General features: G+C 36.2%; 1 protein-coding gene across 3 annotated transcripts in view; it reads left to right on the top strand.

Annotated features, from left to right (window-relative positions):
- Window positions 1-13,166, top strand: part of CTNNA3 (catenin alpha 3) — a 1,776,580-nt gene that overhangs the window by 1,581,616 nt on the left and 181,798 nt on the right. The window lies entirely within an intron of this gene.

The raw sequence follows: 13,166 nt of genomic DNA, 5'->3' as shown, positions 1-13,166 counted from the left end.
AACATGAAGAATAAAGAAAAAATTGTTTACAAGATCCTGGAAAATCTCAAGGTGCACTGGCTGTACTGTTCATTTCAGTATGTAGCTAAAGCAATTTGTAAATATTAGTGATAAAATAATACAGGACAGCTCATGGAGTCTAGCAAAACAAATCAAACAGGACATTTTGTATAAACCAAAAAGTTTTCCACTGAGCAAATAAAGATGTATCTTGGTAGGAGAATGTGAATAATATATTTCAATTTTCATGTAATTTTGACTAAAACTCAGTACACAGAACTTAAACTATGTTGCATTAGCTTCATAAAGATGATGCCCTCCTATGATTGATGACAGTGACAGTCCCATAACATTTGAACATACTACATTTCATACCTAGTTAGTAATCCATGAATATCTTCTGAATGTAAACTCAATTTAAAAATGTTCTCTTTTTGAATATTAATAAAAACAATGTTTTATACCTTCAAATTTTAAAAGAATAGCATCACACATACCCACACATACATACACACCCCAGAGTCATTGAGATTAATTAAATCAAAGCTAATTCTCTTAGATAAAATATGGCATACTACTTCACCCTGACCCACTGATAGCAGGGATTTGGTTTCCAAATCTCTCCTATTGTAAAACTAATTTTAGAACAGTGTCTCCTTTCTAGAGACCATATTTTACTTCTGGTTTCTGGTCAAGCAATGAGATCTTGTAGGGAAAATGAATTTTTTTTTTTTTAAGATTTTATTTATTTATTTGACAGAGAGAGATCACAAGTAGAAGGAGAGGCAGGCAGAGAGAGAGAGAGGGAAGCAGGCTCCCTGCTGAGCAGAGAGCCCAATGCAGGGCTAGATCCCAGGACCCTGAGACCATGACCTGAGCCGAAGGCAGCGGCTTAACCCACTGAGCCACCCAGGCGCCCCAGGGAAAATGAATTTTTAAGACAGAAAAATATTGGAAAAGGAAATAATTGGCATACTAAACTATTTTAAATAGAAAGATAATAAAAGGTGAGAGTTGAAAAATAAGAAAACAGTAGTTCAGCTGAAGAGTGCTTAGGATTTTTTTTTTTTTTTTTTTGGTCAGGCTCTAAAAAAAGAATTTTTTTTATATATAGTATATTTTATTGTTAGTTTTATTTATTGTATCACTTCAGTCTAATAAATAGATGACAAATTAATACTATTCACCTAAGATAGCCTGAGTGGTTTTTTTTTTTTTCTTTTAAAGATTTTATTTATTTCTTTGACACAGAGAGAGACAGATCACAAGTAGGCAGAGAGAGAGGAAGAAGCAGGCTTCCCGCTGAGCAGAGAGCCTGATGTAGGGCTCGATCCCAGGACCCCGAGATCATGACCTGAGCTGAAGGCAGAGGCTTAAACCACTGAGCCACCCAGGTGCCCATAGCCTAAGTGGTTTTTGAAAACAACATGCTTGGTTTGGGTCTGATGACATCTAAGACTACTTCTAGATAAATCCAGAAGGAAGTACTAATGGAAGGAAGGTAACCTGGAAAAAAGACAAAGTGACACATCATTAAAGCAGATAAAATACGGTAGATGCCTTCTGTATTTATTGCAGTGAACATTTGTAATTACTATTTTATTATTTTACTCTGTTATGTTTTAATATGAACTAAACATATAATCACATTAGTTATATACAATAGGAAGTGTAGGTATATAATTGTCTTTAATTCTGCATATTTAAACAGATGTTTGATGATACCTTTCTGAAATAGCATGGGTCAACTTCTGCTTACATGTCAAGGATTAAGTTCTACAGAGTATAAGCGTGGTGATACCTAAGCTATGATGGTTAGATGGTCAGCCTGAGTAGAATTACTTCCTGGTGGGAACTAAAGGTGGGCAGGAGAGAGGCCTGACTCTCCGTGCTTCAAACCATGTACACACACACACACACACACACACATGCACATCTTCATAACTTTATGATTTAGTCTAATAGTTTCATATTATCTTCTTGTATTCTTGTTAATATTGTTAGTATTAGCATCCTATAATTTCATTTAACTACTACCAAGTTTTTTGAAAACCATTGCCTTGAATGAAGTAAAAAAAAAAAAAGTTTAAGGTTTGGTTTGATATTTTATAAACACAGTTAAGCGACAGAAAAATCACATTGCTGCTAGAATATATTGTCATTCTCATCAGTGGTCTTTTCATATTCATATTCATGTACAAACAGAAAATCCCGCAGTTGGCATTATTCTTATTAAAGGTGTACTCTTTCTTACTTCTGAGCACCTTTGGAGTGATGACCCATGGATTAGAGCCCTTAACAGCAGCTCATTTTTGGTAACAGGTTCACATTTAAAATTAACATTTATAACAAAAATTGAACATTTTTGATTAAATGTGTGGCCTCTCACTATGAGTTGAAATCTATTTTATTAAATAGTAAAAAAATAGTTTAAAGATTAATTAAACACGAACTTACAGTATTCCTGCTTTCATGAAGTCATCTGAAATAACTTCATGTTGCATAGTCCCACTTATAATTACAGTCTTGGGCTAAGCAAACAAATGCTCCTTTGTGTAATATATGTCTAGATAGGCATTTGAATAAGTAAATGCAAATTTTGATGGCATAATGGATGTAAAGTTGAATCTAATAAAGTGTGCATATTAAAGCATACAATTTGGTATGTTTTATGGACTAATATCTATAGGCCAGAAACTATCACCACAATCATGATAAGGGACATATACAGCAAAATCTAAAACTAATCTAATCCTTCACTCCCCCAGAGCCAAATGACCAGCTATTTGACTTCTGTTCCTATAGGTTGCTTTGTAATTTCTATAAGGTTGTGTAAATAGAATTATACCATAAGTACTCTTATTTGGCTTCTTTCGCTAATTGTAATTATTTTGATATCCATAAATGTTGTTACTTGTATCAATAATCCATTCCTTTTCATCATTGAATAATATCATACTGAATGGGCATATGGTTGGTTATATTAACCCCCTGATGAATATCTGAGCTGTATCCACTAGTTGGCTATTACAAAACTAGCTGCTATGTTTATTTGTATGCAAGTCTTTGTGTAAATATGTTTTCATTTCTTTGCATTAAATATTTAGGAGTTAAGTGACTGGGTTCTATGGTAGGTATATGCTGAACATGTTGAGGAACACATGGACGTTTTTTCAATCTAATTTCCATACTAGTTTTGCTTCTACTGCACGTCCTAATTCCATTGATCAGGGCAGGTCTGTGCAGAAACAGCACAGTGCATTTGCCATGAGGTAGTTTCACAGCCACTTACATCGGACGACATCTTCAACAACGATGTACTCACTTGCTTCTGCAAATAGGCCTTTTAGTTTGGGGACTTAAAAATCCCTTTATATAGAGAGTATAATTCTTCCTTAGGGGTTGTCCAAATATTTGTTTTGTTGCATTCTAGTATTCTACTTTATATATAAGCTGCCAACTTAAGCTACCTTTTCCTACTAGTGTAGGGAATTCTTATGTCCCATAAAGCAAACTTCAATCCAATAACCCTGAATAATATGTACAAAACTCTAATATAGATCTGAATTACTGTCTTCCTGAGCAACATCTCCTCAGTAATGTGCAACTTCGTTCATATTTTTCCATTTTTTAGTTCAGTGAAATAGGAGTGTCAGGTCTGGACACTGTCGCCTTACATAATATCTGTGGTTGGAACACAGCAGGCTGTTTTTTGCTTTATTACCATGCCTGAGATTACTTTGCAAATCTAGATAGATGAATTTGGTTAGGACCATTGATATCACACCTGGCTGCCTTAACAATTTCTGGAAGTAAAAGATTTCCTGTAGGTTAAAAATATATATCCCCACTGGGAAATCAAACCACAGCTTCCCACTCAAAATCTTTGTTGAGGAACGCTTTGTAAAACCAGTTTCCAGGACTGAAAATGTGATACGTGAAATAATGAAACGAGCTCCTACATATCCACAGAGCTAAAAAGGACACCATGGAACATGGGGACATAGCATGGAGACCGGGTATGGGATATTTCTCTGCATCTGCTATCACAGTCTTCTGTAGTGTTTACTCTGATAAACATATGCTTCAATTTTCCTCCCCCTTATTGAAAGCTTTTGTCTGTGTCCACATCACCTTCAAGTATCATGCCCCATTGACAGACCTATTGCAAAGTGACAAAGCCAGTTCTCCCTGCAGTGAGTTTTGCGATCTTGCTCTTTTTTTTATTTTTTCCTGACATGTCCTTGAAATGGCACATTCAACCTGAAGCAGACTTTCTTATAACTCATTGCTTGTTTTTTCCTCCTGATGATAAAGGTAATAATTTATTGTAAAAATTTTAAATAAAATAATATGAAGAAGAAAAAGTGCATATAATACTACACAACTCTCTGTCTGGTATATATGTAATTTTTTATATAATTAGAATATATATGCATGTATACATTAAGTTAAAAGTGTATTGAGTGCATTTTCTTTGCCATTAGATATTCTCTGAAACTCTTTTAATTATTTATTTATTTTGAGAGGGAGAGAGAGCATGCACATGAGCGAGAGTGGTAGTAGAGGAAGGGGGGGCAGATGTTGAGAGAGAATCTTAAGTGCACTCTGTGCTGAGTGCAGAGCCCAAGGTGGGGCTCAGTCTCACAACCCTGAGATCATGACCCGAGCTGGAATCAAGAGTTGGACACAACCCACTGAGCCACCCAGGTGCCCCTCTGAAATTGTTATTTTAATTGTTGTAGAATAGTTTTTTTTTTTTAAGATGTCATTTATTTATTTGACACAGAGAGAGAGAGAGAGAGAGCACAAGCAGGGGGAGTGTCAGGCAGAGGGAAAAGGAGAAGCAGGCTCCCTGTAGCACAGGGGAGCCTGATGTTGGACTCGAACTCAGGACCCCTGGATCATGACCTGAGCCAATGGCAGTTGCTTAACTAACTGAGCTATCCAGGCACTGTAGAAAAGCTTTTAGAAACAGAAAAATTAATAAGTTTTCAGTTAGATTACCTCTTGTCAGCTGTCTCTTCTAAAGGTAAGAACACAAATTCACATATAGAGAGTCTATTTGGCATAGAGTTTGACGGAAAGGTGAGATCTTCCTCACTCGAATACAGTAGAATTTGTCTGGTTTCCATGGTAGCAGTATTCATACTAAAAGTTGAAGGTCAAGTGTGGTTATTAGTCATCTGCTGTGGCTGCTACTACTACCCCCACAATTCCTGCTGCCACCACCATCATTACCACCACCTCCACAACTCCTCTTGCTATTATTATTGTATTGTTTCCAACAACAACACACCTCCCATCTACAGAGCAGTGAGAGTAATTGTACTGGCTTAATTCTCTATGGGATCATCACTTACTACCTGTGAAGAAACATCATCCTATGAAGTCCTGGATAAAATAAGTTTAAAAAATTGTGTTAAACCTCCTGAGAGGTTTCAAGTAGAAAGGAATTGTGATTTAAAGCTGCACGCAGCATTTCAAAAGGGTGTCCTGCTAGTTCACATTTAAAAATATATATATATTCATTTTGTTTCAATGTTCATTGTAAACAAACCTGGGAGACTTGTAGAGTGAACAATAGAATTGAATGGGATTTTTTTTTATTTTTTATTTATTTATTTATTTATTTTTTGACAGACAGAGATCACAAGTAGGCAGAGAGGGAAGCAGGGAGAGAGAGAGAGAGAGAGAGGAAGAAGCAGGCTCCCCGCTGAGCAGAGAGCCCTACACGGGGCTCAATCCCAGGACCGATCCCAGGACCCTGGGATCATGACCCAAGCCGAAGGCAGAGGCTTTAACCCACTGAGCCACCCAGGCACCGCTTGAATGGGATTTTTTAAATCATGTAGTTCAGTCCTTCTCATTCATTTTGAAAGAAGTTGGGTTCTCATCAAGTGGAGTATTTGTTCCAGGTCACAAGCTATCAAAGGGAGCATTTGACCTAGAACCAGATTCTCAGTCTTTATACTTTGCTCTATCACAGTTTTTGCCTCAACGTAAGAACTTCGGTAAGATACTTACCTTGGGTTTTCTGCTCATGATTTGGAATTAGGATATATAAACTCAGAGCTCTGTCCAAAATGTTTAATAGTTTTGCTGATCTGAATAACTTAATTCACATAGAATTTGGAAAAAAAGAAGAAGAAGAAGAAGAAGAGAAGGAGGAGGAGGAGGAGGAGGAGGGATGGCTCAGAAGCTTTTTTTTTTTTTTTTTCTTCCCCAAATTTATCAGCACCCTTTTGCTCATGCTAGGAACCAAAATTGAATTCATCTCAAGTTTGGTATAACTTGAAGCCAGAGCGCCATCCCAAGAAATAAGCAGTATTTCTTTTAGTTGAGTTTCTAAATACAATATATGGTTCAAGGTAGGTGGCAGTGGGGCAATGAAGAAAGGCTGAATCATCCATTTGCTTCAGATGCCAAGTTTACTTCTAGAAATTATATCCTGCAGGGGGAAGGAGGAGATTAAGGACCAATCTACTGGTGTGTTGCTGATCACAACTCCTAAGTACCTGGCCTGCCTTGCTCTATAAGCAGTATATTTGTGCTGTTTTGTTATTTTCTAGACTTGTAAATTTTAACTACTCAGTTCCCACATTAACCATGCATTTGTGACTACGAAGCTGTCTCATAAAACAAGCACAGAACCTACTCTGAGGTAGCGGTTTATTAACTGTGCAACATTGGATGGGTTTTGTTAACTCCAGGGCTCAGTTTCCTCAATTATGGTATTAAAATGGTAGCATTTGCCTCTTCTGGTTTATTGGTAAGACTGAATGAGAAAAGGAATGTGGAATAACCCAGCAGAGTGTTTTTAATGAATAATATTAAGACCTTGATTAAAAATGATTACCTCACTTTTCTGTTCCCAAAAAAGAAGAATGTCAGGGATCCTGCTCTGAATCCAGGGTGTTTCTTATACTTGAACTTTCCAAAAATATGTTTTCATTCAAACCCTATTCTTCATGGCTTCATTAGTCTTTCATATCTTTATTTAAATGTCAACTGGAATATTGCTTATGACAGTTTCCATGAATTAGACATGCAGTCCTGGGAATTGGAGCTGGATCACCAGCTCATTTGGTGGTTGAATAAGTACCAGGATATTGATGATGTCACTTTCATTTATGACCCTCTTGCTGATTTGCTGTGTGCTTTTCTACAGTTATTAGCCTCATTGGTGTCTTCAGAACAGAGGCACGACTGCCACAAGCTTTCTGATAGAAAGAAAGATTAAGGCTAAAATATGCTTGACACTGTGTGATTCTGTCATTACTTGAGTCCTTAAAAAGGCCTTATATAAACTTAAGAGATTGTAATGATCACCCCTTATGATAATCATCATAATCCAGATTCAACTATAAGGCCCTTTGTATGATCCACTATTTGATTGTTTGCTGGCCTGGATAGGTTTTTAAGTAGCAAACTAATAAAGAGACTTATTTCATAGAAAATATATGAACACCTGAGATTGTGTCTCCTCTGTCAGCAGTATTCTGTATGTTCAGGATTTATCTGCCCAAGTTGTGCTATTTGACTACATGTTTAATTATACGCTCTTATACATTGTAGATGTATTCTTTCCTCTTACTTTAGTGTATATATTTTTTATATATATTCTGCAACTTAGCTGTGTCAAACTATATTTCAACTGTTGTAGCCTTTAAGGTATATAATACTCACCCAGGATTCTTCATTTCACCACATAGAATAATTTATATGTTGTTATATTCTAAGCATGTTGGGAAAGAGGAAATGGCTTTTGGAACATAGAGGGATGATAATGGTACACAGAGGCAGTTTTGAATTGTTTTTTGAAAGATTATAAGAAGAAAACCCACCAATGATCTAATGTGGCAAATAGAGATATATGTCTTTATTCACATTATTCTTTATTTCCTTCTCTATTTTCTTCCTTGTATGAATTCATTAAAAACCATATTTATTGTAAATCTGCTTTTTATCAGCATTGTGTTAGGGACTAGAGTTATAAAACATAATAATACTAGCTACCTTCTCATTCCTTATCTGAGCGTGAAGATACCTGTGTTCAGGGGATGAACTCTATCTCTAATCAATATGATGAACAGGAGTGAATTTGTTTCAACTGAAATCAATGGATTTATCAGATCTCTTCTAGTACTGAGATTTCCTAGTACTGAGGAATCATTTCTTCCACATTAATATTATTCTTTCAGTTTAAGCATGAACTCTTAAATCTTAAAATTTGAGGGACTTAACAGAAAACATCAAGTTTTACTTAATTCCCTTCCCAATTTTGAAGATGAAAAAATTGAAGCCTAGAAAAATTATGACATTTTTCTAACAACATACAACTAACTGGTGACAAAGTTAGAATAAAGACCCACGTATCCTAACCTCAAATTCATTAATCTACCACAATAGCACAACCCCAACAACTTTCTGATAATACAAGAAGTGTCTCCCCAGGTTAATCTGAGGTACTTTACACTCCTTCCCCTCTTCTGCCTGACATTTCTAAGGAAATTTCTCTATGTCTCATCATTCATTCTTAGTCTCAAACCATATAACTCTAGGGAATATCTTTTATTTCCATTTAATATCCTTACGCTTTCTTTCTCTTGAGGAGAAGGATTGTTTTATTTGTCTCAAGATCCCTAGAATCTAGAATAATAGCTTGTTTCTATGCATAAAAAATAGACACTCAAATATGTTAGTTGAGATGACTTAATTTGATTTTTTTAACCAATTTATTAGTGATCAAACTTGGATTATCAGTACATATCTTTGGGTAATCATTTCTTCATTATTAATAAAAGTTGAAAGAAGTACCACAGAATGAAAGCAGCTCATTAAGTGCTGACAGTACAACGGCGACCAAGTTTGTGATTTTATTTTCATAAATTTTCTGAGATAGTCTTGTAGGCATTTGTTTAGGACTAAAATGAACAAACAGTGCCCTCTTCTGTCTGATAACCATAATGGTGCTATGCGGGGGTATGAATTTCACTCTACAAACTCAGATGTAGGGGCGCCTGGGTGGCTCAGTGGGTTAAGCTGCTGCCTTCGGCTCAGGTTATGATCTCAGGGTCCTGGGATCGAGTCCCACGTCGGGCTCTCTGCTCAGCAGGGAGCCTGCTTCCGCCTCTCTCTCTGCCTGCCTCTCTGCCTACTTGTGATTTCTCTCTGTCAGATAAAAAAAAAAAAAAAAATCTTCAAACTCAGATGTAGAAGAAAAAAATGACTTTTTTCCCCCCCTAAGTTAACCTGGTTTTATCTTTGTTCATGGGGAATTTAAACATAGTCATTTAAAGAGAAGACAAACTTCTCTTTACCTCTATCACTTGTGTTGCACCAGGTGAACCAAAGTTCTAGATCAGTAGTTCTCAAACAGGGATGATACCCCTCCCCATGGGGAGAGGGGGCATTTGGAAATGTCTGGAGATACTTTTGATTGCCACAACTTGGGAGGCTTCCTACTGCATGTAGTGGGTAGAGACTAGGGATAGTGCTAAACATCCCACAATATGCAAGATGGTCTCTTGCAACCAGAATTATTTAGAGCAAGATGTCCCTAGTGCCAAGTTTGGAGACTCTTTTCAGAATGACCCATTCTGAATGGGTCATTCTTGGGTCATTCTGAGTCAGAATGACCCATCAATTACTTGTCATTCTCCCAAATTGTTTACCACTCAGACACCCATTGTCCTAGCACATGTAGCTCCTTCAGGTTTACTACTTGCTGTTTCCAAAATACTTTATGGGAAGACGTGAAACTCAGGTCTGAGTTTAGAAGATGGTGTTTTCTCTGATTCTTTTATGTCGACCCTGAACTTTCAAAGGGATACTCAGACATCTTTCTAGACTTCCAAATCTGAGAATCTTGAGCTTATGCAAGATCTCTCTCTGCACAAAATCTATTATTTCTAACTTCCATAATCTTTATTTTTTAAAAATGCAATTGAGGAATCTTTGCCTCAAACCTTCCCTTAAGCAAGGAATCATTAAATCAACACTTACTGAAGGCAGAAGTTGGAAAGAACTAAACATTAATCTATAGCTTAATAATGTTCCATGACATTCTTCTGACATTGATACCAAAGCTTATGTGTCATTAAATCATTTATTCCTTTATTCAGTTAGGATCTTTTCACTGAAATCATAGTATATTTTGTTTCAAGGTGCTCAGAGTGATAAAAAAGACAGACAATATCCTTATCCTCATGGAAGTTATGTTCTAATGGGATAAGACTAAAACATATTCCCTCTCAAAGAAAAGAAAAAATATTTTTCAGGTTATGATCAGCTTTCGAGAGCTAAAGAAAGAAATATAGGGTGATGTAATAAATAAATGAAGTAAGGGAAGGGATTATTTTTAGGTAGACTGAGGGGATGACTGGATAGGGCTGCAGATAGGCCAACTGGGCTCCCATGGTAAGGATCCAGCCATGTAAGTGCTCGAGGAACTCACCAGGCAAGAGAGCAGTGGATACAAAGAGCCCAAGAGCCTGATGAGGATTAGGCTGATGAGTGAGCCATGTTTGAGGAATAGAAAAGGTGTCTGTGTGTGTTTCCAGCAAAAAAAGGCAATTCTTACTTGTCTAGAATTTGAAATTATTAGTATTAACAATATAGTAATAATAATAGTATATAATTAATAATATAGTGTTAATATATCTAGACCTCTTATAAAAATGTATTTGAATTATAGACTTTCCACTTTGACATTCCAAAATCGTCGTGCGCTATCAGCTCAGCTAGGAGGGCCTGACCCAGCATGCTATTTCCACTGCCTGGTTCAGAAGAAGACGCCCCTTAGCCCCCTTCCTAATAGCTTCCTGGAGTGTCAAGACTGTTCCCGACACCTCTGGAACAGTTACTTGAGTGTAGTGAGCTAGGGATGGATACTCAGAGAAATATGATTTACGACTAAGTCACATTTAGGATTTAGAATTCAATCTTAATTTGAGAGGAAAATGTCAAGTATGACTCCTGTACCTAGACTACTTTTTTCTTTTTTCTTTCTTTTTTTTATTTCCCTTCTCAATTTTCTCTTTTCCTTTCCTTCATTTTTCTATTAAGTGACTACAAAATTCTTTTTTATATATTTTAATATTAAATAGTTATAAAGTCTGTGCCAGTGAATTTTTAAGTATACTGCATACTGTCTGACTAGGAATGCTGAAAGAATTAGGGAGATAAAGACCGTAGAGAGCATTAAGTGCCTTGGGGGAAAAAAGATATATATAAATGCAGTCATTTCTATCTCAGTAAGTATATATATGCATTAAAACCACCAATTTATGGTGACCCTGAAGTTTAATGTGTCACTATAGTTTATTGTGGCTCCAGTTTCTATATGAAAACCTCAGCCTGAGTATTTCCAAGTTCTATACCTTTTCTGGCCTCTCTTGTAAAAATAAAATGGGGCCTTATAATAAAATTAATAATAATAATTTTTAATAATCATAAACAGTATTAAACTTCAGTACTTTCTATTCACTGAATAATGTTCCAGTTCATCATCTTATTTTATCCTCACAATAACCCTAATAATTAGGTAATATGTTTGCCATTTTACCAGGTGAGGGAATGAAGTTAATTTCAAATCACTCTGAACTGCTTAAGGAAGGCTTCACAGCAAATAAGAATTAAATAGAAAGGCATGAAATAGTGTCTCTGAATTCTGATACGAGAAATAAATGAGTAATGACTGACTTTATTAACCCTCTTTCCAGGAAAAAAAAAAAAAAAATCTTGGTTTGGTTTAGAGACAGCCTATCTTGGAGAGGAGAAGTCATTTCTATCATCACTAAGAATCTATGTGAGAGTTAATCTTTGCTGGGCCCAGCTTAAGGGATAATTTTACTGTTATATAATGAATAAAATTAGATCAAAAAAGATCTTTACTTGGACTTTAGGAGAAAGCAGTATGTGTGGCATTATATTAAACCCTGTGTAGCATAGGACATCAGATACTAAGAATGGGGTGAATGTAACTAGAATCAGCTAGTAAGCATCAGATCAAACCAGAATAACAAATTCGGAGTAAAATTAAAGTATCCAAATTGCTACAAATGTTTTATCCAAAAATATAAAGGGTTTTGATGGGATGAGGGATAGAAGAGTGGAAGAAGAGGTGAAAAAGCAATAGAAAGAACCAAACTTTTCCTGAATTCCAGCTATTTATGGGCTAAGCAATCCCTACTTAACGCATCTTAGTATAACTGAGCCTAGAAACAAACGTCAGGGTTAGGTATTATTATCTAAAATTTTGTTCTGAGGAAACCAGCATTTAAAATGGCACACAAAATAACAAAGCCCCACAATCACTAATTGGAGAGCCAGAATTCAAATTTAGGTCTGTATTACTCAACATTATTGGGTCATTCTACTGCATGGCACTGTCCTAAGGTAGTTGGCCTCCCCTTCCCTAGAATGAAAATTGATTAAACACACACACACATCTTCCAGATGCTTGCACCTTCCAAAGTTACCGGATGCACAGAAGCAAGCTGTCTTTAAGAGTGTGTAATGTAGGGTAGCCCCAGCTTCCTCCTCCCTTTTACAATGTCTGCTCTATTATTATTTGTCTTCAGCCCTGCAGGTGTTAATGTATGACCTCAAAAGTGATGAGAGTGCTCCTCTTTCTGTCTCAGTTTCCACTTAACCAATACCATTGTATATCCAACTTTTTATTTTTGCAATACTAGCTAACTGATTGCCTGACAGAATACAAAAATGCTGCCAGCAAATGTTTTGAACACTCCCCCACTGATTTTGTTCCTGAAAAGAAGAGGTCAGTCCTATGTTAAAGAAAAAAAAAGAAAAGAAAAGAATAAAACCCAACACAGAAATATGTGGGTGTCAATTGTAGGCTTATCTCTTCCTGTGGTATCACCAACAAAAATGGTACTTGTGACTTCTGACAGCAGCAGTTCTTAGTTTCTGTTAAATCACTTTATTTTGAGTTGAATAAAATGTCGGAATCAATGATGAAGTTATATGTCACTTCATGGGAGAGTATAATCCAAGAAATTAACAGCAGACATTTATAAGGAACAGATCACAGTAGTGGCACCTGGCAGCCATCAGTTGCAAAACAGTAGGACCTAAGAAAAGAAATCTGATCAATTGAATTTATTCGGATGTTTCAGGGGCTGATGATGTATCCAGGA

The sequence above is a fragment of the Lutra lutra genome, chromosome 14 (genome assembly GCF_902655055.1).
Source record: "Lutra lutra chromosome 14, mLutLut1.2, whole genome shotgun sequence".
Lineage (NCBI taxonomy): Eukaryota > Metazoa > Chordata > Mammalia > Carnivora > Mustelidae > Lutra > Lutra lutra.
Note: the sequence above shows the minus strand (reverse complement) of the source record. Positions and strands in the feature narration are given on the sequence as shown.